We start from the raw sequence: 23,692 nt of genomic DNA on the forward strand, positions 1-23,692 counted from the left end.
CATGGACAGGGGAGCCTGTTTTACTCCCAACAGTTTGTACCTCCCACTCCTCCTCCCCCGTATTGAAGCCCCTGCGCTCCCACCAGAAACCACTAGTCATTCAAACTATCAGTGAGTCTGCTGCTTTTGGTTGCACACGCCACCTTGCTTATTTTGTCAGGTCCTCGTATCAGTGAATCCTACATGATCTGTACCTATTTTCTCCCATTCATATGTCATTGCTCTCTAGTCGGTGTTTTCCTTTGTTGTTTTTCAACTTAATTTTTCAACTTAATTAGGTCCAGGAAGATCCACTGGAGAGTAGATAGGCTACCCACTCCAGTATTCTTGGGCTTTCCTTGTGGCTCAGCTTCTAAAGAATCCGTCTGCAATTCTGGAGATGTGGGTTTGATCCCTGGCTTGCAAAGATCCCCTGGAGAAGGGAAAGGTTACCCACTCCAGTACTCTGGCCTGGAGAATTCCATGGACTGTGTAGTCCATGGGGTACAAAGAGTTGGACATGACTGAAGTGACTTAGCATAAAATCTTTTTAAAAATTTTTTATTTTTTAATTGGAGGAAAATTGCTTAACAATGTCATGTTGGTTTCTGCCATGCAACAATGTCAATCAGTCATAATTATATTTGTATCCATGTATCCCATCCCTCGAGAATCTCCCCCCACGCCATCCCACCCCTCTGGCTCATCACAGAGCGCCGGGTGGGCTCCCTGTACTGTCTAGCACCTTCTCAGTCTATCTGTCTGAGATTGGGGGCAGGAGGAGAAGGGGACGACAGAGGATGAGATGGCTGGATGGCATCACTGACTCGATGGACGTGAGTCTGAGTGAACTCCGAGAGTTGGTGATGGACAGGGAGGCCTGGGGTGCTGCGATTCATGGGGTCACAAGGAGTTGGACACGACTGAGCGACTGAACTGAACTGAACTGAACTGATAATTTGTGATGTTGAGTATCTTTCCGGATCCCTGTTTATCTTCTACACTGTGAATACAACTTACCTCTTGCAATTAGCTTTTTGAAGATCCGCCCTGTTTTGAATTCTTTTCTGGTGATTTACCCCAGGGCATTTCTTAAGGGCAGGCTTGTGAATAGCCATCAGCCCCGGCTTTCAAGCGGTTGTTGTGGGAAATGGCCACAAGGTGGCAGCATTTCTTCATGCCCAACTCTGGGTACCTGGGCAACCAGAGCCCTAGGGCAAGTCCTATTTCTGGGTTGTCAGTGAGAGTGGCTATGCTTAAGACTTGTGTCTCCTTACTTCCTCCCCCTTACCCTCCATTCCCAAGACAGATCCCGATTGCAACACCAGTCTGCAGAAGGGGGTGTCATCCACAGGTGGGGTGACCCTAAGGAAGGAAGCTGGAGGTGGGAACCCCAACCCCACCACCAGAAGACGCAGAGCCCAAGGGACTTTGCAAAATTCTTCCAGTCCAGAGGCTCCACCATCCTTTGGGGGCACTATGGCTGGTTCTGCTGCAGGAGGACCCGCCTGGATCTGGAGACTGTGGGCTCATACAGAGGGGAAAAGGAAGTTCATGTCTGTCACAGTGAGGGGCTCATTGCCTGGCACACCCTTACCAGACCCTCAGCTCCACGACAGTCCAGTCTGGGGACCCAAGTCTACTCAGGCTCCAGGGATGTGACATCAGCCCAGGTCCCAAGGCCTGAGCAGAATAGAGTCTTCAGTTTTGTTTTGTTTTTTTGGTCTATTTTTGCCACTTATTTTGAATTGGAATATATAGATAATTTACACTGTGGTGGGTGGTTTTTTTTTTTTTTTTAGGTGTACAGCAACTTGAATAATTCACACATGCCTTATATGTTCTTTTTCAGCTTCGTTCCCCACGTAGGTCATTACAGAATGTTGAGTAGGGTTCCTTGTGCTTTGCAGTGGGTCCTTGTGGGTTATTTTATAAACACTAGTGTATCTGTTATTCTCATGTTTCTAATTTCTCCCTGCCCCCAAACTTTCATTTTTTGGTAACCATAAGGACTGTTTCTAAGTCTGGGAGGCTGTTTCTGTTTTGTCAAGAAGTTTATTGTATCCATGTTTAGATTCCATCTAGAAGTGATAGCTTAGGATATTTGTCTTTCACTTACTCATCCGTGGGTCCATTTCAGCTGCTGCCTATGGCATTCTTTCCTTCGGTTTTTTTGATGGCTGAGTGTATTCCAATATATAGATGGACCAGTTACCCTTTATTTCTCTATTGATGGACATTTTGGTGGATGGTCTCTCTTGGAGGTTGTCAATAGTGCTGCCTTGAAAATAGAGGTGCAGGAATCATTTTAAATTATGACTTTCTCTGGATTTAAGACAAGGAGTGGGCTTGCCAGATCAGGTGGTAAGTCTGTATTTGGTGTTTTAAGGAATCTCCACACTGTTCTCCTTCGTGGCTGCACCCACCCATATACATCTCTGAAACAGTGTAGGAGGATTCCCTATTCCCCTTGTCCTCAGCTGCACTTAATTTTTTATAGATCTTTTGAAGATTAAGCGCTTCCCTGGTGGCTCAGATGGTAAAGCATTTGCTTGCAAGGCAGGAGACCTGGGTTCAATCCCTAGGTTGGGAAGATCCCCTGGAGAAGGAAACGGCAACTGACTCTAGTATTCTTGCCTAGAGCATTCCCATGGACAGAGGAGCCTGGCAGGCTACAGTCTATGGGGTTGCAAAGACTCAAACACTACTGAGTGATTAACACTTTCAACTTTTCGCAGATGGTCATTCTGAGGGGGGTAAGTTGACACTTCATTGCAGTTTTGAGTGGCATTTCACTAACAGTGATCCTGAGCATCTTTTCATGTGCTTATGTCCATCTGGATGCTTTCTTTGGACAAATGTCCGTTTAGATCTTTGGCCCATATTCTATTGGGTTGATTGTTATGTATATATGTGTATGTATTGAGCTGTATGAACTGTTTGCATGTTTTGGAGATGAGCTCCTTGTTTTTAAATTTGGTGGCAAGCATTTTTCCCCCCATTTTGAGGTTTGTCTTCTTCTTTCCTTCAGGGTTTTCCGTGCTGTTGAAAAGCTTTTGAGATTAATGAGGTCCCTTTTGTTGAGTTTTGCTTTCATTTTCCCTCTTGTAAGAGTTGATTCAAAAAGAACTTGCTGCGATTTATGTCAAAGCATGTTCTGCGTATATTTTCCTCCAGAGGTTTAGCGTAGTCCCTCCATTTAGCTCTTTAATTGATTTGGAGTTTCTTTTTCCGCAACTGGTTAGGGACAGATGTAAATTCTTTCACTTTTTTCTGTTTAAGGAACCTCCACCCTCTCCTCCACCCTGGCTGTTAACAACATGCATTGGCAGCATCAGTGTAGGAGTGTTCCCTTTTCTCCACAACCCCTCTAGAATGTATTGTTTGTAGACTTTTTGACAAAGGCCATTCTGACAGGTATGAGCTGATACCTCGTTGTAGTTTGATTTGCATTTATAAGATTCATGATGTTGATAGTTTTTCGTGTGTTTAAAAAGAAACAACACTGTGAGCAAAAATGATCTCTCAAGATTGTCTTCTTGACCATCTGCCCTCATCTGAAATCTTTTTCCAGAACCTCCCCAAGGACATTTTTAAGGACAGGTGTTTTTTCCCACATCCCCTCAGGCTTGGTGACTGACTTTTAAGTACCCATTAGCACAGAGGTTTCCATTGTTGTTACCAAAAGTGGCCACAAGGCGGCAGCATTTCTTCATGCTCCACACTGGGTTGTTTTTAGGGGTTTTTTTTTTTTTTTTTTTTTCTGGCTAATTTTAATTTTCTATTGGGCTTCCCTGGTGGCTCAGAAAGTAATGAATCTGCCTGCAATCCAGGAGACCCGAGTTCAATCCCTGGGTCAGGAAGATCCCTGGAGAAGAGAATGGCAACCCCCTCCAGTATTCTTGCCTGGAGAATTCCATGGACAGAGGAGCTTGGCGGGCGACAGTCCATGGGATCCCAAAGAGTCAGACACGGCTGAACAACTAACACTTTCAGTTTTTACTTTCTATTGGAGTAGAGTTGATTTCTGTTCTTGTGTTGTTTTAGGTTTACAAGAACTTGATTCAGTCATACACAGACATATATCGATTCTATTAAGGGGGCTTTCCCCAAATAGGTTCTTGCAGTGTGCTCTGCAGACTTCCTTGTGCGAACAGCAGGTCCTTTAGGATTATATCTGGTAGTAAGTAGTGTGTGTATGTCAGTCCTAAACTCACAATGTTCCCCTTCCCCTACCTTTTTTTAAAAAATAATCATAAGTTGGTTTTCTAAGTCTGTGAGTCTGTTTCTGTTTATAAATTAGTTCATGTGTGTGAATTTATAGATTGTACCCATCAGTAATATATTTCTTTCCCTCTCAGACTTCACTCAGTATGATAAACCTCAGTCCCTCCATGCTCCTGACAATGGCATTTTTTCATTCTTTGGGATAGCCGAGTGTATTCCAGAGTCTCTTCATTTCTCTATTGATGGATACTCTGGTTGATGCTCTGTCTTGGATATTGTCAACAGTGCTGCCCTGAAAATTGGGGTGCACAAATCATTTTAAATGATTTAAAAATCATTTTATGATTTTCTCCAGATCTAAGGCAAGGGGCGGGCTTGCCTTATCATATGTTAAGTCTGTATTTAGTGTTTTAAGGAATCTCCATGGTTTTCCTTCATGGCTGCACCCACCCATGTACACCCCCACCCCACAGAGTAGAGGATGCTCTGTTCCCCTCGCCCTCAGCAGCATTTAATTCTTTGTAGATCTTTTGGAAGATGACCATCCTGAGCCGTGTGAGCTGATACCTAACTGCAGTTTTGATTGGCATTTTTCTAACAGTGATCCCGGGCATCTTTTCCGGTGCTTTATGGCCATCTGGATACCTTCTTTGAACAAATGTTCATTTGGATCTTTGGCCTGTTTTTTTTTTTTTTTTTAATTGAATTGCTTGTTTTCTTGATATTGAGCTGCTGTTTGAATGTTTTGGAGGTGCATTCCGTTTTTAAATTCAGTTACAAACTTTTTTCCCCCCATTTTGAGGGTTTTTTTCTCCCCCTTTGTTTAGTATTTTCCTTGCTGTGCCAAAGGTTTTGAGGTTAATGAGGTCTCTTTTGTTGAGTTTAAATTTTTTTTTTCATTATTCTGAGAATTGATGCAAAAAGAACTTGCTGCAATTTATGTCAAGGCATGTTCTACCTGTATATTCCTCAAGAGGTTTAGGGTAATCGTCCCTCCATTTAGCTCTTTAACCAATTTGGAGTTTCTTTTTCTGCATGGGCTTTGAGAGTGTTGTAATTTCACTCACTTTTCTCTTGTTTAAGGAACCTTCTCCCTGTTCTCCATTCTGGCTGTTAACAATTTACATTCCCAGCATCTGTATCAAAGAGTTAGCTTTTCTTCAAACCCTCTCCACTATTGTTTGCAGACTTTTTGAAAAGGGCCCGTCTGACAGGTTTGAGAACATTCCTCGGTGCAGTTTGGGTCGGCATCTCTTTAACAGGGATCCTGAGCCCCTTTTCACATGTTCTCTGGCCATCTGGATGCCTTCTTGGAGGAGTGTCCATTTAGGCCCATTTTTCTATTGGGTTGTTTGGTTTTTTGATGTTGAGCTACATGAGCTGTTTGCATGTGTTGGACATGAATTTCTTGTGGGTATGCTCATTTGGAAACCTTTACTTTTCCCAATCTGAAGATGGACTTTTTCTGTCATTTAGGATTTCCCTTGCTGTGCAAACCCTTAAGGTCGATGAGGTCCCTTCTGTTCACTTCCATTTTATGTTTCATTACTCTCAAAGGTGGATCCAGCAATAACTGGCTGTGATTTATATCAAAGTGCGTTCTGCATGTATTTTTCTCAAGAGGTAGAGAGTAATCACCCCTCCAATGAGATCGTCAACCAATCTGGAATTCCTTTTTCTCTATGAGGTTAGGCAGAGTGGTAATGTCATTCTCTTTTCGCTATTTAAGGAACTTCTATGCTATCCTGCCTACTGACTGTTAACAATTTAACAATGCCAGCATCAGTACAGGAGGGGTCCCTTTTCTCCACAACCTCGCCACCGTTTATTGTTTGTAGACTTTTTGACAAAGGCCATTCTTACCGGTGTGAACTGATATGTGACTGTAGTTTTGATTTTCATTTCTGCAAGATTTCATGATTTTGAAATCCTTTAAAAAAAACAAAAACAAAAACAAAAAAACGGTATGAGTAAAACTGAACTCCCGAGTTTGGCTTTTTGACAGTCTGCTCTGTTTTGACTTCTTTTCCAGGACATTTGTTGAGGACAGGTGTCTTTTCCTTGCATTCCCGCAGGGCTGGTGAAGAGTAAGTGTTCATGTGAAAGAAAGGAAAGAGAAGTCGCTCAGTCGTGTCCGACTCATTGCGAACCCGTGGACTGTAGCCTACCAGGCTTTTCCGGCCATGGGATTCTCCAAGCAAGAATACTGGAGTGGGCTGCCATTTCCTTCTCCAGGGGATCTTCCCGATCTAGGGATCGAATCTGGGTCTCCCGCAATGGAGGCAGACGCTTTAACCTCTGAGCCACCAGCGAATAGGCGCATAGGCACATGTGCAGGTAGGCACAGCTTTATCTGTTATTGTTACCAAAAATGGCCACAAGGCGGTAGCATTTTTCATGCGCCACACTTTTGCTGGGGGATCATGGTAACAACTTTAATCGGTGTGGAGTTGCTTACTGTTGTTTATCTGTTTAAACTTTACAGGAATTTGATTCAGCTCTACATAGACGTATATCGATTCTTTGCTTTTAAGGGGACTTTTTCCAATAAGTCTTTCAGTGTATTCCGTAGACTTCCCTGTGCTCTTCAGGAGGCCCTTTTGGATTATCTATCTGATAATAAGTAGTGTGTTAATGTGTTAATCCCAACCTCTTAATGTCCCACTTCCCCTATGTATTTTTTTCAGATAATCATAAGTTGGTTTTCTAAGTCTGTGAGTTTCTCTTTACAAAGTTCATTTTAATGAATTCATAGATCCCACCTGTAAGTGATATCCCCCCTCTGATGGACTTCACTGTGTATGACGAGTCTCTCGGTCCATCTGTGCTGCTTCCAAGGTGTTTTTCCTTCTTTTTGATGACTGGGTGTATTCCAGTGTCTACACGGATACTAGTTACTCGTCATTTCTCTATTGACGGACTTTTTGATTGACGCTCTGCTTTGGATGTTATGGTGGCTCAGTGGTAAAGCATCCACCTGCAATGCAGGAGACTCAGGTTTGATTCCTGGGTTGGCAACATCCACTGGAGGAGGGCATGACAACACGCTCCAGTATTCTTGCCAGGAGAAGCCCATGGACAGAGGGGCCTGGTGGGCTACAGTCCACAGGGGTTGCAGTGAGTCAGAAGCGACTGAGCAACTAACGCTTTCACTTTTGCTGTCTTGAATATTGTCAATCGTGCTGCCCTGAATATAAGGGAACAAGTATCATCTTAAATTATGATTTTCTCCGGATCTGAGGCAAGGGGTGGGCTTGCCAGAGAGAGTGGTAACTCTGCATTTAGTGGTTTAAGAATCTCCATACTGTTTTCCTTTGTGACCTGACTGCCCATTGACATCCCTGCCCCCAGTATAGAAGAATCCCCTCTTCTCAGGAGCATTTATTCTTTGTTTCTCTTTTGGAGGATGGCCATTCTGCCCTGTGTGAGGGGGCTGGCGCTTGCAGCTTTGATTGGCACTCATCTGACAGTGATGCTGAGCATCTTTTATGTGTGCTATGCCCTTCTGGATGCCTTCTTAGTGAAACATTCATTTCAATCTTTGGCATCATTTTCTGTTAGGTTGGTGTTTTTTTTTTTTTTTTTTTTAAATTATTCTTTTCATTGAGCTTTATGAGCTGTCTGCCTGTTTTCTAGATAAATTCTGAGTTTTTATTTTTGGTTGCAAACTGCTTTTTTTCCCTATGCTTCATGTTGCCTTTCTTTTTTTAGGGTTTTCCTTGCGGGGCAATAGCTTTTCAGGTTACTGAGGTCCCTTTTGCTGAGTTAGGTCTTATTGTTCATTATTCTAAGAGTGGATCCAAAAACAACTTGCTGCCATTTCTGTCAAAGTGTGTTCTGCCTATATTTTCCTCAAGAGCTTTCAGAGTAATCTTCCCTTCTTTTAGTTCTTTAATCGATTTGGAGTTTCTTTTCCTGTATGGGGTTAGGGAGTGTTGTAATTTCATTTGCTTTGCACTGGTTTAAGGAACCTCCATTCTCTCCTTTGAGCTGGCTGTTAGCAGTTTACATTCCCAGCATCAAGGCAGGATAGTGGCTTTTCCTCCAAAACTTCTCCACTATTTATTGTCTGTAGACTTTTTGACAAAGGCCATTCTGACAGGCTAGAGAAGACTTCTAGTTCTAGTTTTGATTGGCATTTCTCTAATACTTAGTGATGTGAGCATCTTTTCATGTACTTTATGGCCATCTGGATGCCTATTTGGGAGAAATGTCCATTTAGATCTTTGGTGCATTTTAAAATTTTTTTAATTGAACAACATGAGTTGTTTGCATGTCTGGGGAACACATTCCTTACTTTTCCTTGGTTGCAAACATAGTTTTTTTTTTTTTTTCTTCCCTGAGGATTATCTTTGTTTTCCTTTAGGGTTTCCCTATGCACCTAACAGAAGCAGAAGACGTGGCAAGAATACATAGAAGAGCTATATAAAAAAGATCTTCGTGACCCAGATAATCACGATGGTGTGATCACTCACCTAGAACCAGACATCCTAGAGTGGGACGTCAAGTGGGCCTTAGGAAGAAGCATCACTACAAACAAAGCTAGTGGAGGAGATGGAATTTCAGTTGAGCTTTTTCAAATCCTAAAAGATGATGCTGTGAAAGTGCTGCACTCAATATGCCAGCAAATTTGGACAACTCAGCAATGGCCACAGGAATGGAAAAGGTCCGTTTTCATTCCAATCCCAAAGAAAGGCAATGCCAAAGAATGTTCAAACTACTCCACAATTGCACTCATCTCACAGGCTAGCAAAGTCATGATCAAAATTCTCCAAGCCAGGCTTCAACAGTACATGAACCATGAACTTCCAGATGTTCAAGCTGGATTTAGAAAAGGCAGAGGAACCAGAGATCAAATTGCTAACATCCACTGGATCATCAAAAAAGCAAGAGAGTTCCAGAAAAACATCTGCTAAGTCGCCTCAGTCGTGTCCGACTCTGTGCAACCCAATGGATGGCAGCCCACCAGGCTTCCTCGTCCCTGGGATTCTCCAGGCAAGAACACTGGAGTGGGTTGCCATTTCCTTCTCCAATGCATGCAAGTGAAAAGTGAAAGTGAAGTCGCTCAGTCGTGTCCGACTCTTCGCAACCCCATGGACTGTAGCTTAACAGGCTCCTCTGTCCATGGATTTTCCAGGCAAGAGAACTGGAGTGGGGAGCCATTGCCTTCTCCGGGGAGAACGTTATACAGAGCCATCAAATCCCTCAGATACTTTTAAGATCCCCTGTTAGTAGTTTAGCCAAATCTACTAAAATCACACAGCAATGAGCCCTTTACTTTTTCCTAATAGTATGATCACAAAGCACTGAAGAAAAAATTACTGTGATCGAAACAAAGCAATGCATAATGACTGAAGACAAATGTGTTCAGTTATTCTTTTAAAATCCAACAGTTGTTAATATTGTTTTAAAAAACATCTTCACATTTTAGATTTAAATCTCTTCTACAAAATTGATGATTCTATTATGTCAGAGATGGATTAGAAAAATGCAATAATTTAGTGCCTACATCCACTATGCCAAAGCCTTTGACTGTGTGGATCACAACAAACTGTGGAAAATTCTTCAAGAGATGGGAATACCACACCACCCAATCTGCTTCTTGAGAAATCTATATGCAGGTCAAGAAGCAACAGTTAGAACTGGACATGGAACGACAGGCTGGTACCAAATTCAGAAAGGAGTACATCAAGGCTGTATATTGTCACCCTGCTTATTTAACTTAGATGCAGAGTACATCATGAGAAATGCTGGGCTGGGTGAAGCACAAGCTGGAATCAAGATTTTCAGGAAAAATATCAATAACCTCAGATATGCAGATGACACCACCCTTATGGCAGAAAGCAAAGAAGAACTAAAGAGCCTCTTGATGAAAGTGAAAGATGAGGGTGAAAAAGTTGGCTTAAAACTCAACATTCAGAAAACTAAGATCATGGCATCTGGTCCCATCACTTCATGGCTAATAGATGGGGAAACATTGGAAACAGTGACAGACTTTATTTTCTTGGGCTCCAAAATCACTGCAGATTGTGACTGCAGCAATGAGATTAAAAAATGCTTACTCCTTGGAAGAAAAGCTATGACCAACCGAGACAGCATATTAAAAAGCAGAGACGTTACTTTGCCAACAAAGGTCCATCTAGTTAAAGGTATGGTTTTTCCAGTAGTCATGTATAGATGTGAGAGCTGGACCATAAAGAAAGCTGAGCTCCGAAGAATTGATGCTTTGGAACTGTGGTATTGGAGAAGACTCTTGAGAGTCCCTTGGACTGCAAGGAGATCCAACCAGTCCATCCTTAAGGAAATCAGTCCTGAATATTCATTGGAAGGACTGATAGTAATGCCAAAACTCCAATACTTTGGCCATCTGATATGAAGAACTGACTCACTTGAAAAGACCCTGATGCTGGGCAAGATTGAAGGCAAAAGGAGAAGGGGACAACAGAGGATAAGATGGTTGGATGGCATCCACGGACATGAGTGTGAGCAAGCTCTGGGAGTTGGTAATGAACAGGGAAGCCTGGCGTGCTGCAGTCCATGGGGTTGCAAAGAGACAGACATGACTTAGCAACTGAACTGAACTGATTGAATACACTGCTGCTGCTGCTGCTGCTAAGTCGCTTCAGTCATGTCTGACTCTGTGTGACCCCATAGATGGCAGCCCAGCAGGCTCCCCTGTCCCTGGGATTCTCCAGGCAAGAACACTGGAGTGGGTTGCCATTTCCTTCTCCAATGTATGAAAGTGAAAAGTGTAAGTGAAGTCGCTCAGTCGTGTCCGACTTAGCGACCCCATGGACTGCAGCCTACCAGGCTCCTCTGTCCATGGATTTTCCAGGCAAGAGTACTGGAGTGGGGTGCCATTGCCTTCTCCAATTGAATACACTGAAAGAACCTATATGGGAAAAGACCTCCTCCCTCCAAAATAGATATATGTTCATGTATACCAAAACCAGGTTCCTGTACCTAAAACAAACACAACATCGGAAATCAACTCTACTTCAATAGAAAATAAACTCTAAACCAAAACAAAAACCACAGCTGGAGCAGGGAGAAATGCTGCCCCTTCTGGCCACTTTAGTATCAGTCACTGAAAAAACCTCTGCTCTTGGGACACTTATCCACCTGCTACGTGGGAGACCTGGGTTTGACCCCTGGGTTGGGAAGATCCCCTTAAGAAGGGGACAGCTACCCACTCCAGTATTCTGGCCTGGAGAATTCCATGGACTGTATAGTCCATGGGGTCGCAAAGAGTCAGACACGACTGAGCGGCTTTCACTTTCACTTGGACACTTGTTTTCACCAGGCCTGCGAGAATGTAAGGGAAAAAACACCTGTCCTCAACAAATGTCCTCAAGCAGGTCCTGGAAAAAGAATTCAAAAGAGGGCAGACGACAAGAGGGCAATCTCCACAGGTCAGTTTTACACTGTTTTGTTGTTATTTTATTTTAAATCATATGAAAAGCCTCCACACACTAAAATCTTACAGAAATGCAAATCAAAACTACAATGAGGAATCACCTCACACTGCTCAAAATGACCTTTGTCAAAAAGTCCACAAACAATAAAGGCTGGTAGGTTTTGGAGAAAAGGGAATTCTCTTGCACTGATGTTGTCAATGTAAATTGTTAAAAGTCCATACAGAGGAGAGGGTGGAGCCTCCTTAAACAAGAGAACAGTGAATGAAATTATGACACTCCCTATCCCCCTACAGAAAAAAATAACTCAAAAATGACTGAAGAGCTAAACGGAGGGACAATTACTCTAAACCTCTTGAGGGATTTATAGGGAAAACACACTTTGATATAAACAGCAGCAAGCCCTTTTGGATCCGTTGCAGGAAGGGGGACCCCTCCCAGGGAACGAAACTGGGCTCTTGTCTAACACTCGGAAATGAATTGTCTGAGGAGACACATGCGCTGACAAAGCAAGAGATTTTCTTGGGAAAGGGCACCCGGCTGGAGAGCAGGAGGGTAAGGGAACCCAGGAGAGCAGCTCTGTCACAAGGCTTGCGGTCTCGGGTGTTATGGTGATGGGATTAGTGTCCGGGTTGTCTTTAGCCAATCATTCTGACCCAGAGTCCTTCCTAGTGAGGCATGCCTTGTTCAGCCAAGATGGATGCCAGCAAGAAGGATTCTGGGATGTGGTCAGATATGAGGTGTCTCCTTTTGACCTTTCCTGAATTCTTCTGGTTGGGGGTGGCTTATAAGTTCCATGTTCCTTACCAGGACCTCCTGTCCTAAAACAATTCATGCAAATAGTTACTATGGTGCCTGGCCAGGGTGGGTGGTTTCAGTCAGCATGCTTCTCCTAACAAATCCACTGTTAAAATAATGAAAAACTAAACAAAACTCGACAAAAGAGCCTCTAACCTCAAAAGCTTTTGCATTGCAAGGGAAACCGTAAACCAAACTTAAAAAAAACTGGGAATGAAGGGGAAAAAATGTTTGCAACTGAATTTAGAAACAAGAAATTTCTCTCCAAAACATGCAATCGGCTCATGCAGCTCAATACCAAAAATACAATCAACCCAGCAGAAAAATGGGCCAAAGATCTAAATGGACATTTGTCCAAAGAAGGCATCCAGATAGCCATAAAGCACCAAAAAAGATGCTCAGCATAACTAATTACTGGAGAAATGCAAATCAAAATGGCAACAAGGTATCACCTCACACCCCTCAGAATGTCCATCTTCTCAAAGATCTACAAAGATTAAATGTTGCTGAAGGCAAGGGGAACAGGGAATCCTACACTGTGGGCCTGGAAGTAAATGGGTGGCCTGCAGCCATGAAGTAAAACAGTATGGAGGTTCCTTTAAACATTAACTATAGAGTTACCACGTGATCTGGCAAGCCCACACCTTGCCTTAGATCCAGAAGGAAGATTAATTTTAAATGACACGTGCATCCCTCTTTTCAGGGCAGCCCTATTGACAATATCAAAGACACAGCATCAACCAAAATGTCCATCCATAGAGAAATGAAGAGTAACTACTCCTCTGTACACTGGAATACACTCAGCCCTCAAAAAGAACGAAAATACGCCATTGGCCGCAGCGTGGATGGACCAAGAGATTTATCATATTGGGTGAAGTCTGTCAGAGAGGGAATGAGAAATGTCTTGTCACTTACAGGTGGAATCTGTCATTTCATTCAAACGAACTAATTTATAAACAGAAACAAACTCACAGGCTTAGAAAACCCACTTATAGTTATTTTTTATTTTTTAAAAAGGTAGGGGAAGGGAGACCTTAAGAGGTTGGTATTAACATACACATAGTACTGGGAGGCCTGGCGTGCTGCGATTCATGGGGTCGCAAAGAGTCGGACACAACTGAGCGACTGAACTGAACTGAGTACTTATCAACTAGAGAATCCAAAAGGACCTAGTGACTAGCACACAGAAGTCTACTGAACACATGGAAGGAACCGATATGGGAAAAGAATCTGAAAAAAAACAGATAAACGTTCATATATAACTAAATCAAGTTCCTGTATACCTATAACAAACACAACGTTGCAAATCAGCTCTTCTCCAATAGAAAATAAACGCTAAATTGCAAAAGAAAAACAGTGGAGCATTAAGAAGTGCTGCCGCCTTGTGGCCACTGTTGGTAACAACAACTGAAAAACCTGTTCTCATAGGCACTTAATATTCACCACGTCTGTGGGGCTGTCAGTAAAATACACCAGCCCTCAACAAATGTCCCTGGGTTGGTAACGGAGAAAGAACTCAAAACAGAGCAGACTGTCAAGAGGACGATCTCGGGAGGTCAGTTTGACTCTCACTGTTTTCTAAAAAATCACATGGACATATTTCAACGTTGTGAACTCTTAAGAGAAATGCAAATCAAAACTACAATGAGGTATCACCTCACACAGGTTAGAATGGACATCGGCAAAAGGTCTAAAACCAATAAATGCTGGGGAGGTTGTGGAGAGAAGGGAACCCTCCTACAGTGGTGCTGGCAATGTCGATTGTTAACAGCCAGCACACAGAACAGCCGGGAGGTTCCTCAAGTAAAAAGTGAATGAAATTAAGACACTCCAGAGAGAAAAAGAAACTCCACATTGATTAAAGAGCTGAATAGACGGCCAGTAATCCAAATCTCTTGAGGAAAATATAGGTGTAATATGCTTGGACAGAAATCACAACTGTTTTTGGTCTACCTCTTAGAGTAACGGAAAACTAAACTAAACAAACGGGGCCTCGTTGACTTTAAAAGCATTTGCTCAGCAAGGGGAGCCATAAACAGGGAAAAAAAAAAGAAAGCCCTCAGAATGGTAAAAATTAAGTGAATTTACTTGTTGAATATTAAGTGCCCATCAGCACGGTTTTTCAAGTTGTTGTTATGAATGCACTTGAATCATCCAGAAACATCCCCCTCCCCAGTCCCTGGAAAAATTGCCTTCCACAAATCCAGGCCCCAAAATGCTGGAGACTGCTGCTCTATAGCATAACAATAAGAATATATCTAACAGAACTGACCACTACAGTAAAAACTGACTACATAGTAAACTTGTTTCTTAAGTTTTCAAAAACAGCAAGATCTTTCTTATATAGAGCTCCAACATAAATACAAATTAGAATACAAAACATTTTTCAAGGTGAACTAATTAGGTTTTTGGGGAGAAAGTCCACAAAGAAAACAGCACTTTACTGTTACTTATTTCTAGACAAATTAAGGTTCTGTGGGTGTTATTTTAGCCCTGTATTATATGCTTTGTCTCTATTTACTGACAATGAGAAGTTTGGAGGTTTTTCCCCTAAAATTTAAAATAAATAACATTTTCTGTAAAGGAAAATTAACAAGCTAACTTGTTAACAAATTAACTTTATACTTAACAAGCTAACTTTATTCTTCAAGGAACTATAAGAGAAGAAATGAGCCTAAAGTTAGCAGAAGGAAAGGAATACTAAAAAAAACTATAATAAGAGAAGAAATGAGCCTAAAGTTAGCAGAAGGAAAGGAATACTAAAAAAAACTATAATAAGAGAAGAAATGAGCCTAAAGTTAGCAGAAGGAAAGGAATACTAAAAATCAGAGCAGAAGTAAATGAAATAAAGACCAGAGAACTAATAAAACAGATCAGTGAAACCAAGAGTTTTTTTTCCTCTTTCAGAAGAAAATGTTTCATTACTTACGACTGGTAGGGACATGTGGGAGGGCAACCTTCCGTCAGGCACCTAAGACTTTCAGCAGCTCACTTCCATCCTGTCTTCCGTTCCTGTCTAGATCCGGCTGAATTAATTGCCCACGAAAAAGCAGGAAACACGTTTTGGTTTCATCCCAGCGATTCACATTCTCCCTCCTCCTGGAACCCCCCTCCCACCACTTCACTCTCGTCGCTCCTTCTCCCACTCCAGCCCAGCAGGCTTCACCTGCCCAGACACACCTGCTGGTCATCCTCAATCAGCACGACCAAGCCGCTCTGTTAGTCTCAAAACAAAATTCATACTTTGTTTTGTTTTTTACTCCTTTGTCCACTGTCTTCCTAATACGCTGAGAGCCATGTGAGGACGAGCACTGCTCTCCTTACCCACTCACAGATGCTCTGCTCTCCGTCTCTGCACACAGGGAGCCTCCCCTCCTTCTCTTCCCCAGCATCTCTCACGACAGAGGAAATACAAACATTCATTCATTTTGAGCTCTCCTCTGAATTATAATTACCTGCAAATTCCCAGGGACTCCAGAAAGCTAGGTTTTATATGGTACCTTCAATAAATCCCATAAAACCTTTTATGTTAGCAAAAAAAAAAAAAAACTCACTTGAATTTTTGCTCAGTAAAGCCCCACTGGAAACCCCACGATCTGCTCCTCAATCATCCCTCCATCCAGCCGGAGCCGGGGTGTGCTCAGGGGGCAGGGTCAGCACGTGTCCTGCCCAATGTCAGCCCAAACACAGCTCCAATGTTCTCTCCTGTTGGAGACCCCCTCTGTCTTTTGGAGCATAAAGAAGCACTCACCTGACTCTGGCTCTTTGCTCCAGAGTTCTGTGCAGGTAAGAGTTACTCAGGATGGACCAGGGGCTCCTGAGTCTGTAGTTACAGGGACTGGGTCCTGAGACCCGCTCTACTCACAGAGATGCCATCACCACACCAGCTGCAGCATCAGAGACAACAGCAGCGTCTGCACAGAGCATCTGCTGCGTCTCCAATGAGAAGCGAATGTTTTCCTAGGCACAGTCCTCCTCCTCCTCAGATCAGAAGAGAAAGACAGAGGGAGAGAGAAAGACAGTGAGACAGAGAGAAAGAAACAGAAAGAGAGAGATACAGTGAGAGACACACACGGAGAAAGAGACAGAGACAGGCAGAGAGAGTGTGTGTGTGTTTCTTACACAAAGTAGCCTGCCAGGCTCCTCTGTCTGTGTGACCCCATGGACTGTGGCCCGTCAGGCTCCTCTGTCCATGGGATTTCCCAGGCAAGAAAACTGGAGTGGGTGGCCATTTCCTTCTCTAGGGGATCTTCTCGACCCAGGGATTGAAACGACATCGCCTGAGTTTCCTTCCATTGGCAGGGGCATTCTTTAGCACTGCACCACCTGGGAAGCCCCTGACTAAGGACAACTGCTGGCAATTATCCAGATGATTCCAATGGGGAGTGGAACAGCAGGCAGAAAAGGTTCTCAGCCTTCTCGGGGGTAAGACTCGGTTTAGAATCAACATTGAGACTAGGCATTAACGGGACACTCCGAGGTGCATCAGAAACTTCCTCTGTGGGACTTCCTTGGTGGTCCAGTGGTTGAGAATCAGTCTTGCAATGCAGGGGACGTGGGTTAGATCCCTGGTCGAGGAACTAAGATCCCACACACTGGAGCAACTAGGCTTGCGTGCCACAACTACTGGGCCTGCGAGCTTTAGAGCCTGTGTGCCACAACTAAGACCCACCACAGCCGAATGCATAAATAAATACTTTAAAAAGAGGAACTTGCTGAGTGCTGCCCCAGGTCACATGTGTGAGGTCTTGCACCAAGGCCACAGAAGCAGAGCCCAGAACCAAGGTCACCGCCAAAGCTGACTGAGCCCCTTTGTAGCCTGGTCAAAAGGCCCTGATAATCACTAACAACCCTCTGGACTCCCAATTAAGCAAAGATGCCCACTCCAGTAAACACCCTATAGCATCCCAACCAATCACCTAATGCCAACCTTCCGGCAGGAATTTTCTTTGTCTTGATATAAAAGTTGTCTCATGAACACTCATGAACACTGTCAACTCTCCTGGTCTGTCAGGAGTTGACAGCCTGCTGCGTTCGCAGTGCCCACTCTCTCTCTGCTCTTTGTTCTTAGTAAACTCACTCCCTTCTCAAGTGCTCTGGTCTGGAAATTCTTTTCCAACCCATGCTCATACTGCCTCAACATCTGGTGGCCTATGGGGATTGCTCTCAAGGGACCTTCCCCCAGTCTCCTTTCTTCTTTCCTTCTTCCTTGGGCCCTCTGCCAACAGGCAAGTGGCTGTGGAAGCAACTGAGGAACTCTGGCCAGCGTCACCCTCTGGTGTGTCCCGAAGGCCCCACTGCTCGCTGTGCCCCACCAGTTGCCGCCCAAATAGGTGAGGGTCTCTCTTTTTCACTCCTTTCCAACTGAGGACTAGGCAAATCAATATTGTGTTGGCATGGGTCAGGCCTTTAAAAGCCACTAGGGTGCCTGCCGCTAGAAGACACCCGTGGCAGAATAAAGGGAGTCATGGAACAGATCAGGCTATCAGAGCTTCTGCCCCTAAGACAACTTCCATGCACTGTATGTGCCATATTGGTTCAAGCAAGACACTGAGCCCATTGCCCAGGCCACCACCTCCTAGCCGGTGTAAACAGCACATTACCCCTCAGCTTCTCTTCTCTGTCTCTTTCACTTTCCCTCCCTGTCATGATTTAATTTACAGGGGCCTAGGAGCAGCCTCTGAATCACCCCAAAGAATGCCTTGCACGTGTCAGAGGATCCTCAGAAGGCGAGTCACGGTTGTTCCGGGAACACTCTCTCTGTCCTTTCCGGCCCTAGTTCCCAGGTGTTTTCCGTGGTTTGGGCCTAGGCTGGTGCCTAGCCACACGGTTTGTGCCACTCCCGGTCACACATTCAGAGGTGATCTCTCACTGTCGGACGCAGTTGCTGGGATGGTGGGCCATTTGTGCCGTTAGCCACACGGTGCCTCGTCACACACAGAGCCTTCATTGGGACAGCTGGAACGCCTTCTGTGGCCAGTGAATTCTCGGTACCCCATTCTAAAAATGGGCTCAGGTATGTCTTGAGACCCTCCTTCACATTCACCTCTAGGCTGTATTCTGAAGAACTGGAAAAAAAAAATCTGACCCTGAAAATCTTAAGAAGAAAAGGGTCACTTTCTTTTGCAACAAAACTTGGAGCCAGTACAAATTGAGGAACCAAGAAAAATGGCTTCCTCATGGCCCACTAAATTACAACACAATCCTCCAATTTCATCCCTTTTGATGTTCCATATGCTCAAAAACTTATGGCACTCAGTCAGATTCCAGATCTAAGGGGCTCACGCCACATATGTCTTTCTGCTGCTGCCCTATCCCCTCATCCACCTCTGTCTCTCCCTCCACCAGATCTCCTGGTCCAGGAGTGTTTCCTATAATCAAAAGCCTGGAAAAAACGCTTCTAAAATTCTAAAGAATCCCCATCTAACTCCTCCTGTCTCTTGGGGCAGTGGGGTGGGAGAGAAGGAAGTGGGAACAGAACCAAGCTTCCCCTATTCCTGCAAGTTCGCCTACTCCTTCAGATTCTTCTAATCAAACCAAGACCCCGCCATCTCAGAGGAACAATCCCTGCTGGGACAACACCTTATCAGTCAATCTGCACCTGTGACCAGAGCCGATGTGAATTTGAACACTCTCCAATTTAAAAATTTAAGCTACAAGACCATTACCACAGAAAGGAAAAACACAATATAGCCATGATATTCTTAGAATCCAGAGGAAAAAAAAAACTGGCTAAAATGAAATCTTTTTGAAACTGCAAAACTATTTCTTTTTGCACCTGCAATTAGGAAAAAGCTGGCTTGTTAAGATACTTTGTTTTTGGAGTTCTGATCCTGCCTGAGAAGCAAAAACATTCCTAGGGAAAAAAACTGAAGTTAACTCTTTTCATGTCCTTGAGATACACAGCCCACTCTGCCTGAGACTCCAGCTGAGAGCTAATTAGTAGAACTTCAAGCCAAGGGGAATAAAGGGGCAAAGAGATATTTTAAATCTCAAGTGGAAAACTATGAGATCTCTGTCTGTCCAGATATATGCATGTCTCAGTGTGTGTCTTTGATTTGGATAATATTGTTGAGGTTAATTTGTCAATGAGCTCTATTTAATTGATTATATTCTTTGCGGCCAAAGATGGAGAAGCTCTAAACAGTCAACAAAAACAAGACCAGGAGCTGACTGTGGCTCAGATCATGAACTCTTTGTTACCAAATACAGACTTAAATTGAAGAAAGTAGGGAAAACCACTAGACCATTGAGGTATGACCTAAATCAAATCCCTTATGATTATACAGTGGAAGTGAGAAGATTTAAGGGCGTAGATCTGATAGAGTACCTGATGAGCTATGGAATGAGGTTCGTGACATTGTACAGGAGACAGGGATCAAGACCATCCCCATGGAAAACAAATGCAAAAAAGCAAAATGGCTGTCTGGGGAGGCTTTACAAATAGCTGTGGAAAGAAGAGAAGTGAAAAGCAAAGGAGAAAAGGAAAGATATAAGCATCTGATTGCTGAATTCCAAAGAATAGCAAGAAGAGATAAGAAAGCCTTCCTCAGCGATCAATGCAAAGAAATAGGGGAAAAAAACAGAATAGGAAAGACTAGAGATCTCTGCAAAAAAATTAGAGATTCCAAGGGAACATTTCATGCAAAGATGGGCTCTATAAAGGACAAAAATGGTATGGACCTAACAGAAGCAGAAGATGTTAAGAAGAGGTGGCAAGAATACACAGAAGAACTGTACAAAAAAGATCTTCACGACCCAGATAATCACGATGGTGTGATCACTGACCTAGAGCCAGACATCCTGGAATATGAAGTCAAATGGGCCTTAGAAAGCATCACTACGAACAAAGCTAGTGGAGGTGATGGAATTCCAGTTGAGCTATTTCAAATCCTGAAAGACGATGCTGTGAAAGTGCTGCACTCAATATGCCAGCAAATTTGGAAAACTCAGCAGTGGCCACAGGACTGGAAGAGGTCAATTTTCATTCCAATCCCAGAGAAAGGCAATGCCAAACAGTGCTCAACTACCGAACAATTGCACTCATCTCACATGCTAGTAAAGAAATGCTCAAAATTCTCCAAGCCTGGCTTCAGCAATAGGTGAACCATGAACTTCCAGATATTCAAGCTGGTTTTAGAAAAGGCAGAGGAACCAGAGATCAAATTGCCAACATCCGCTGGATCATGGAAAAAAACAAGAGAGTTCCAGAAAAACATCTATTTCTGCTTTATTGACTATGCCAAAGCCTTTGACTGTGTGGATCACAATAAACTGTGGAAAATTCTTCAAGAGATGGGCATACTAGACCACCTGACCTGCCTCTTGAGAAATCTGTATGCAGGTCAGGAAGCAACAGTTAGAACTGGACATGGAACAACAGACTGGTTCCAAATAGGAAAAGGAGTACATCAAGGCTGTATATTGTCACCCTGCTTATTTAACTACTATGCAGAGTACATCATGAGAAATGCTGGACTGGAAGAAACACAAGCTGGAATCAAGATTGCCGGGAGAAATATCAATAACCTCAGATATGCAGATGACACCACCCTTATGGCAGAAAGTGAAGAGGAACTCAAAAGCCTCTTGATGAAGGTGAAAGAGGAGAGTGAAAAAATTGGCTTAAAACTCAACATTCAGAAAACAAAGATCATGGCATCTGGTCCCATCACTTCATGGGAAATAGATGGGGAAGCAGTGGAAACAGTGTCAGATTTTATTTTTCTGGGCTCCAAAATGACTGCAGATGGTGACTGCAGCCATGAAATTAAAAGACGCTTACTCCTTTGAAGGAAAGTTATGAGCAACCTAGATAGCATATTGAAAAGCAGAGACATTACTTTACCAACAAAATTCCATCTAGTCAAGGCTATGGTTTTTCCAGTGGTCATGTATGGATGTGAGAGTTGGACTGTGAAGAAGACTGAGCGCCGAAGAATTGATGCTTTTGAACTGTGGTGTTGGAGAAGACTCTTGAGAGTCCTTTGGACTGCAAGGAGATCCAACCAGTCCATTCTGAAGGAGATGAGCCCTGGGATTTCTTTGGAAGGAATGATGCTAAAGCTGAAACTCCAATAGTTTGGCCACCTCATGCGAAGAGTTGACTCATTGGAAAAGACTCTGATGTTTGGAGGAATTGGGGGCTGGAGGAGAAGGGGACGACAGAGGATGAGATGGCTGGATGGCATCACTGACGCAATGGACGTGAGTCTGAGTGAAGTCCAGGATTTGGTGATGGACAGGGAGGCCTGGCATACTGCGATTCATGGGGTCACAAAGAGTCGGACACGACTGAGCCACTGAACTGAACTGAACTGAAAGAAAAGTAGGGCTTCTCTGGTGGCTCAGATGGTAAAGATCTGCCCGCAATGCAGAGGAGCCAAGTTCAATCCCTGGGCCGGGAAGATCCCCTGGAGAAGGGAATGGCTACCCACTCCAGTATTCTTGCCTGGAGAATTCCATGGACAGAGGAGACTGGTGAACTACAGTCCATGGGGTTGCGAAGAGTCCGACACAACTGAGCGACTAAAACACATACAGTAAAGTAAGCGTTTATAAATCAAGCGATTCTGAATTCAAGAAAAAGTAAACTATATGAGTTTCAGGCTCATGTAAACTGGGAAATATTCAGTATTACGTTAATCAGTTCAGTTCAGTTGCTCAGTCGTGTCTGACTCTTTCCAACCCCATGGACTGAAGCACGCCAGGCTCCTTTCCCAATTTGGAACCAGTCTGTTGTTCCATGTCCGGTTCTAACTGCTGCTTCTTCATCTGTATACAGATTTCTCAGGAGGTAGGTAAGGGGGTCTGATATTCCCATCTCTTTCAGAATTTTCCACAGTTTCCTGTGATCCACACAGTCAAAGGCTTTGGCATGGTCAATAAAGCAGAAGTAGATGTTTTTCTGGAACTCTCTTGCTTTTTCCATGATTCTATGGATGCTGGCAATTTCATCTCTGGTTCGTCTGCCTTTTCTAAATCCAGCTTCAACATAAGGAAGTTCTTGGTTCACATACTGTTGAGTCCTGGCTTGGAGAATTTTGATAATGACTTTGCTAGTGATTGAGATGAGTACAATGGTGCGCTAGTTTGAACATTCTTTGGCATTGCCTTCTTGGGAATTGGAATGAAAATTGACCTTTTCAAGTACTGTGGTTACTGCTGGTTTTTTTTAAATTTGCTGGCATATTGAGTAGAGCACTTTCACAGCATCATCTTTTAGGATTTGAAATAGCTTAACTGAAATTCTATCACTTCCACTAGCTTTGTTTGTAGTGATGCTTCCTAAGGCCCACTTGACTTCCCAGTCCAAGATGGCTCTAGGTGAGTGATCACACCATCATGGTTGTCTGGGTCATGAAGATATACCCATTTGAATGCAGAATTTTGAAGAATAGCAAGGTGAGATATGACAGGCTTCCTTGGTGATCAATGCAAAGAAATAGAGGAAAACAATAGAATGGGAAAGACTAGAGATCTCTTCAAGAAAATTATAGATACCAAGGGAACATGTCATGCAAAGATGGGCACAATAAAGGACAAAAATGGTATGGATCTAACAGATGCAGACGATATTAAGAAGAGGTGGCAACAATACACACAAGAACTGTACAAAAAAGATCTTCATGACTCGGATAACCACGATGGTGTGATCACTCACCTAGAGCCAGACATCCGGAACTACCTTATCAGGTAAATAAAAAGCCTGTCTCAAAGAAATCTCAAAGTATAGTGGGAACTCTAGAAGAAAAAATCCACCTCAACAAAAACTGATGACAGACCTATGACATCTACAGTCAACGGACCAAACATATTAAAAGCAAATTAGTCTTGGCTGTGTTTAATAAGATCAGATCAGTCACTCAGTCGTGTCGAACTCTTTGCGACCCCATGAATCGCAGCACGCCAGGGCTCCCGTCCATCACCAACTCCCGGAGTTCACTCAGACTCACGTCCATCAAGTCAGTGATGCCATCCAGCCATCTCATCCTCTGTCGTCCCCTTCTCCTCCTGCCCCCAATCCCTCCCAGCATCAGAGTCTTTTCCAATGAGTCAACTCTTCGCATGAGGTGGCCAAAGTACTGGAGTTTCAGCTTTAACATCATTCCTCCCAAAGAAATCCCAGGGCTGATCTCCTTCCCAATGGACTGGTTGAAACTCCTTGCAGTCCAAGGGACTCTCAAGAGTCTTCTCCATCACAGTTCAAAAGCATCAATTCTTTGGCGCTCAGCCTTCTTCACAGTCCAACTCTCACATCCATACATGACCAC

At 43.5% G+C, this 23,692-nt stretch overlaps 1 long non-coding RNA gene across 3 annotated transcripts; it reads right to left on the bottom strand.

Annotated features, from left to right (window-relative positions):
- Positions 1–5,755: 5,755 nt before the first annotated feature.
- Positions 5,756–16,426, bottom strand: LOC147353909 (uncharacterized). 3 transcript variants are annotated; one of them, XR_015146042.1, is made up of 3 exons: positions 16,171–16,426; positions 15,349–15,445; positions 5,756–6,136 (listed from the first exon to the last, which is right to left on the bottom strand). It is a non-coding gene; the product is annotated as an uncharacterized LOC147353909 (long non-coding RNA). The 3 variants fall into 3 exon arrangements; XR_015146043.1 differs by lacking the exon at positions 5,756–6,136 and adding an exon at positions 6,926–7,183 and having other exon boundaries at positions 16,171–16,308; XR_015146041.1 differs by lacking the exon at positions 5,756–6,136 and adding an exon at positions 13,409–13,649 and having other exon boundaries at positions 16,171–16,355.
- Positions 16,427–23,692: the final 7,266 nt, after the last annotated feature.

The sequence above is a fragment of the Bos grunniens genome, chromosome 18 (assembly GCF_055505025.1).
Source record: "Bos grunniens cultivar Pamir isolate PY7600 chromosome 18, Bosgru_T2T1.0, whole genome shotgun sequence".
Taxonomy (NCBI): Eukaryota; Metazoa; Chordata; class Mammalia; order Artiodactyla; family Bovidae; genus Bos; species Bos grunniens.